Raw genomic sequence first — 6,207 nt, 5'->3', positions numbered from 1 at the left:
GAATGTGGCGGTAAAGAATACAATGACTATTAATACAGCTTGATACCATTATCTTGATTTGTGTTAAGCGTATCAAGGTTATTACCCACTATGTGTTTTGCACCATCACTGCAAATCTCAACACGGTTGTTGAGGAAGAAACCATCAGATTCAAAAAAGATTATACAGTACTGTCAATGTTTCAGCACCCCTGTGTTTGTTACAAAGCAATGATTAGTTGGCACTGGGTACAAAATAAGTGTGAGCAAAACAGCACATCCATGCACATCAACAGATTAGTCCATTGGTAAGGCAAAGGCACAATTTTTCACATGAGATATTAACTCAGTCTTTTATGACTGCAGTTGAATTTTTAATTTGACAAGTTACTGCATCATTGGAAAGTGGCAGTGCTGTGCTTCCTTATGCTGATTTTTCACCCGGCAGGCGTTCAGCAATGCCATCGTACAAGGCTTGATTCGTCTCTCTGCTATTGGGTAAGCTCCTCTGGCTGACACAACTTGATAACTTACCCTGTCAAAGTTTTCTAAGAGTTTGTCAGTGTCAGCTCTACATGTAAAATATTTCATTCCTTTTCTTTAAACCCTGAATGATTGGATCCCAAATTATGGTGCAGCATAACTGGAACCACATTCGTTTTTGAAAATGTTCTAAGATAAATTATTAACATATGTAAAGCTGAAGGAAAGATACCTTTTGACATTCTTTTTCATATTTACAAGTTTCCCCAGTTTCTTTGAAATATATTCTTCCTTTCCATGAATTAGAGAACTTGCTGATCAGTTTCATGTTTTTCAGACACAGGCAACATAGACATAGGTTGAGAAACTGGTCTTCTAACCTCCTTTTTAAAACCAACAATCCATCCTTATACATAAGAAAAATGGATTATAAAAATTTTTTCTTTTATTTTAGAATAAAACAATCCTAAAATAATACAATTCATATAAAATTTTGAATATAAAATAACAATGTTTTTGAAAAATATCTTGATATTGTAAAACAAGGTAAACTTAATTCTGTATCAAAGCAGGAAAAACACTGGGATTTAAAAATAATGATTTCTTGAAAGATAATGAGATTATAGAGATTAAAGCAGATGTAACTGAAGAGAGCTGGTTGGAGCACATTAGAAATACTGAGAACAGAGTTCATTTCTGAAAGTGTACATTTTTACATACTAAACTCACTACCTTAGAACATCCTAGTAAATACAATATACAGCACCCAATTCATTCACTGTTAGAGAAATGATGTAATCAGAAGTCATTGTAGCCTCTGGAGAACTCTGTCTACTCCTGAGAGTGAAAGTGGAAAAGACAAATAACATCTTAGTATCATCAATAGTTCTGACCTTGTGGACTCTTTCAAAGAATTTCAAGGCTCTCATTTCCCCAGGGATCCTCTGGCCACACTCTGAGAACTGGTGGGCAAGTCAGTTAATGGTTCGAAGAAAATTGGCTGTCTCCACGGGAGAAGAAAAATATCAGATCCCTACCTCACACCATCACAAAAATAAATTTTGGATGAATTAAAGGTCTAAATGTAAAAAAGTAAAGCTGTTGGAAGCAGTGTAGGAGAATAACTTTGTTATCTCAGAGTAGGTAGTATGACAATACCAAGTACTAGTGGAGAGATAATGGAGAAACCTGAATTTGCATATACTCTTGGTGGAAAAGTTAATTCATTTCCCTGCTTTTTTAAACTACTTACTTCACATATACAATGCAGAATAAATTTGAAGGTGCAAATTTCATACAACTCAACAAATCTATTTCTACTGGTATGCCCCACAGCCCTAGAGAATCTCTCATAGATGTGCCCAAGAAGTATGCATAAAGATGTCCATTGCAGCCTTGTTTGTATTTAGTAATTAGGGATGTCCATCAGTGGATAAACTAGTAAATAACATTGTGTTGTATTCATATTGTATTTTACAACCATTAAAATAAACTAAGTGTACATATTTCATGACGACAATTCTCAAAACATAACAAAGAATGATATACCACTAACTTTAAACGGGTGACTGCACGGAGAAGGGGAAAAAAGGTAGAACTGAAGCCGGGTGCAAACCGCACAGCTGTATTTGAGTAGTAGGTGCACGGGTATTGTTCCCTGTATTTTCTGCATGCTAGAAATATTTAATATTAATTATCACAACATAAAATGTACTCCACGTTCTTCATGCTTCTTGTTACAGGATATCTGCCTTCCTGGTCACACTTTGTAGTTTTATAATCCATAACAGAATAAGTTCTAATTAATTCTGGCTAGATCTAACAGAATCAGATATTATTAATTATGTCAACAACTGACTTCATTCTTATGCTTCATATTTTTAAAAATCCATTCGTTTTCCAATCTCCTGATTTTTTAAATTTTTTAATTTTAAACATAAAGATTAATGAGCATCATTGCCCAAACACCCAGCTTTATTAAATCTTAATACTTTGTCTTATTTGTTTCAAATCTATTTTTAAGATATTAATGACTAATACCACTGGTGCCCCTGGACTCTTCCACCTCCTTTTCTCCTTCCCCAGATGTGAGTGACCACCCAGCATGAAGTCCATTTTATCATTACTATGCATGTCTTAACACTTTTGCTAAGCATTTGTGAACAGCAAATTGTGTTTGCTAAGCAAATTGTGAACATTATAAAGTATTACACAGTTCTAAGTTTAATAAAATGTTATCTATGTATTTTACTTCTTGTTCATTCGACATTATATTTTATAGTTTTGTGTTGACAGCTGTAACTCAAGTTCATCCATTTAAAGTGCTATATTGTGAACTATTATATGACTGTGCCACAATGTACTGATTTATTGATGGAATTTATGTTGGTTTCCTGATTGTGCTTTTTTGTGTTTATCTTGATTTTGTTTGCTTTCATTTGTTTTTGCCACAATGAACATTTATGTTTATGTCAATTTAAGCATATTTGTGAGAATTTCATTAGGTTAATTTTTGTTATACATTTTTCTTAGCCTTCAGAAATAATTCAGAAACTGGTATTTTCAACAGTGAAGAAACATTTACCTGAATTTCAGCAATCCCTCTAGTACCATTCCATTCTTTTCCTATTAACTCCAAATAAAAATCAATCTTTCACGCACTTACTTCTGCCTATTTATATACCTACCTCTCATTATGCCTGGGCATGGGAGGATTCCCAAAAGAATTGTCACCTTTTTAACAATAGCTGTTTCTGAGTGGAAGAATTCAAGGTGATTATTTCCTCCCACTTAGCCTAGATTGTTTGCAATTTTGGTATGAGCAGGTATTACTTTTGATTTGAAATTATTTCAAAACATTTCAAAAACTAAATCTGCAATTTTGAATTAAATGACATGGTGACTAGGCAGAACTCCTGAGTGGTGTAAATAAAGGGGAAGCTGGAAATTAAAAGGATAGAGAAATGGTAGGGGTCTCCAGGGCCCAGGGCCCAACAGCTTATTCTAAAATGCTGTTGCCATTCTTCCCCAAAAATTCTAGAATAGATAGGAGAAGAATCCTAGGAACTTTTAGTAATTGCTCCAGAAGAAGGGCAAGGGCTTGAATAGTTTCTGGATAGCAGAGAGAGGCTTGTTACTTTAAGAAAGCCTGTAATAACTCCTTCTGGAAAAGAATAATCACACGCAGTTTGTTGCATATTAAAATAATGGCCCCCAAGTAGTGGTGTGGCCTTCTGCAAGCTTTTTCTGGTTTCTCTAAGCTCTAGCTTCTCCTTAGCACTGACAGGACACCATTTAAGTAGATGAAGCAAGCGAAAGCGAGTGTAGTTAAGGTCAAGTAAAATCACTGGCAAATTGTAGCCAGTAGATGTCAGCAAAGACCCATCCAAGGGTGGGAAAACAGCTTGCCAGAGGAAGTGTTTAAATTTTATCCTGGGCTTCTTTCCACTGTGTTCTTTTGTCCTGTGTTGTCTGCCTCTTAATAGCCCGTGCAAATGTTTTTTATTTGAACTATGTATTGAATACATTTCATTTTCTGAATTTTATTCAGTTCATTTACATTTAATTATATACAGGCACGAACTGTTTTCTAAAGCACTGGTTTTCAAAATGGAGTGTGCACGCTGTAGGGCATGCAGAAGAGATCCTTTGGAGTATGGGAAGGAAATACTGGAATTTCCATTTAGATTTACTTGGCAGCTTTTAAACTATTGATATGTGTTATAGTGTGTGTAATCAAATTGTATTACTAGCACATGTGGATAACTTACGATATTTATAAATAAATACATGTGTATATGTAAGTGCTTAAATACCTTTTAACCGGCAAAGCTTTTTGTACATTTGAGCTGCTATAACAAAACACCAGAGACAGAGCAGCCTGTAGACAGAAATTTATTTCCCACAGTTCCTGAGACTGAAAAGTCCAAGTCAAGGTGCCAGCATGGTCTCCTGGTGAGAGACCCCTTCCCAGTTCACAGTGGTGCCTTCTCATGGGCTCCTGAAACAGTGCAGGGGGCAGAGGATCTCTGTGGGGTCTCTGTTACAAGGACACTAATCCCATTCAGGGGGGCTCCACCCCCACGACCTAACCACCTCCTGGAGGCCCCAGCTGGAAGCACTTCTCCTGGATTCTGTGAACTAAAACCCTCCTGAAAGTGCGTCCAGTAAGGGCTCAATGGAGTACAAAGTGCTCAACACAAACATGTCTCTCTCCTACTCAGTACCACACACCTTACGTCATGAATCTCCAAGTTCCCGTTCTCTCCTATCCCTGGAGCATAGACAGATCAGAATTCCCACTCATTACCCCACTCGGCACCAGGCACGAGCATGGCAGTCCATTAGTCCGGGCCACACGGGCAGGACACTGGGGATCAGGAAGTTTGTGAGCTGTTGAGTGTCACCTGCCACTCTGTCCTTGGAGAACCAGAAATAAAGCTTCCAGTTTCTTGTTGAGAGAGCAAAAAGGTAGATTCAGGCTCCTGGTTCCCTCACACAAAATTAATTTTGGCAAACGGAAGCAAGCATTTGGGAAACTAGCAACAATGAAACAACAAATGGGAAATATTTAGAAATTGCCAGGAGGCAGAATTGCTGCCTTAGACTGTGTATGTCGACAGGGAGTGGGGAGGGCTGCATCCTGGGAAGGAAACTACAGTGGGTGGGCAGGCTACGGGAAGACCTTTTTAAATTCTACTCTTACCTCCTTCACTTCTTTGGGTCCATCTTTGCCTCCCCTTCACACAGGACCAGGAATCAGAGCAGCACTAGTACCGTGTAGGTCACGGAACAGATAAAACTAGGTGTGAGCTTTGGGGTATTCACTCCTCCATTCTTGCCACCTCTGCCCCACCTCTCAGCTGGTGGATTGCAAACACAGATTACACCCAGCTGTGCTTTTCCTAAAAGCTGGCTGATAGAGTAACTGCAAACAGGGAGAGCCACAGTGCTTCTTCACCAGATCCAGGCTGGACCTGGGAGGACACAGACCGTCAGGGCCTGACTCCTCTCTCTCCCGTTACATATTACCTCACAAACGGCTGTTGTCTTCATGGAGACCTGAGCTCACAGACCCACAGAATTAGACACCGAAAGACTAAAACCGCTGTGAAACACAGATAACAAATTGAACACCATACACTATCACACAGAGTAGTGAAAAAGATGAATCAGGAACTTAAAATAAGATGGTAAATACACTTAAAAGATTATCAACAACATAAAGCAAAACCCATAATTCAAAAAAATAGTTAATATTAGCTATTAAAGTGTTAGCAGTATAAGTGACAAATACCGGGGATGGGAGAAGCAGCAGGATGTACAGAGCTGAAGGATAACCAGCGAGGTCTACGTAAAGAGAGAAGCCTCCTTGCAGAGGGCGGGAAAGACTAGAGACATCACAAACATAAGAGTCGGCAAAACGGAGGACAGAAACAAGTGAGAGAGAGAGAATAATATTCAAGGAAGTAATGAGTAGTGAATTCACCAATATTACAGAAAGATAAAAGACCTCAGGATAAAGTGCTCAAAGAGTACCAAATAGGAACAATAAGAAAAACTCCAAAGCCAGGCTCATCATAAGACGACACAGAAATATGCCAAAAGCTCACAAAAGAAAGAACAAATCGTCTATCACAGAGTAAGAATCAGATCAACATAAGATTCTTCAGCAGCATGTGTGGATGCAAGAAGAAAATAAAATAATAGTTATAGTAGTGAAAGAATATAAGCTTGAACCTAGAAC

The 6,207-nt window shown here is 38.0% G+C and overlaps 1 long non-coding RNA gene across 2 annotated transcripts; it reads right to left on the bottom strand.

Annotated features, from left to right (window-relative positions):
• Positions 1 to 688: 688 nt before the first annotated feature.
• LOC118933418 (uncharacterized) lies at positions 689 to 5,725 on the bottom strand. 2 transcript variants are annotated; one of them, XR_008994475.1, is made up of 3 exons: positions 5,167 to 5,725; positions 4,277 to 4,911; positions 689 to 1,298 (listed from the first exon to the last, which is right to left on the bottom strand). It is a non-coding gene; the product is annotated as an uncharacterized LOC118933418 (long non-coding RNA). The 2 variants fall into 2 exon arrangements; XR_005033108.2 differs by lacking the exon at positions 689 to 1,298 and having other exon boundaries at positions 3,794 to 4,461; positions 4,695 to 4,911.
• Between the last annotated feature and the right edge of the window lie 482 nt (positions 5,726 to 6,207).

This window comes from Manis pentadactyla, chromosome 16, assembly GCF_030020395.1.
Source record: "Manis pentadactyla isolate mManPen7 chromosome 16, mManPen7.hap1, whole genome shotgun sequence".
In the NCBI taxonomy this organism is placed as follows: Eukaryota; Metazoa; Chordata; class Mammalia; order Pholidota; family Manidae; genus Manis; species Manis pentadactyla.
This window is presented reverse-complemented; position numbering and strand designations above follow the sequence as displayed.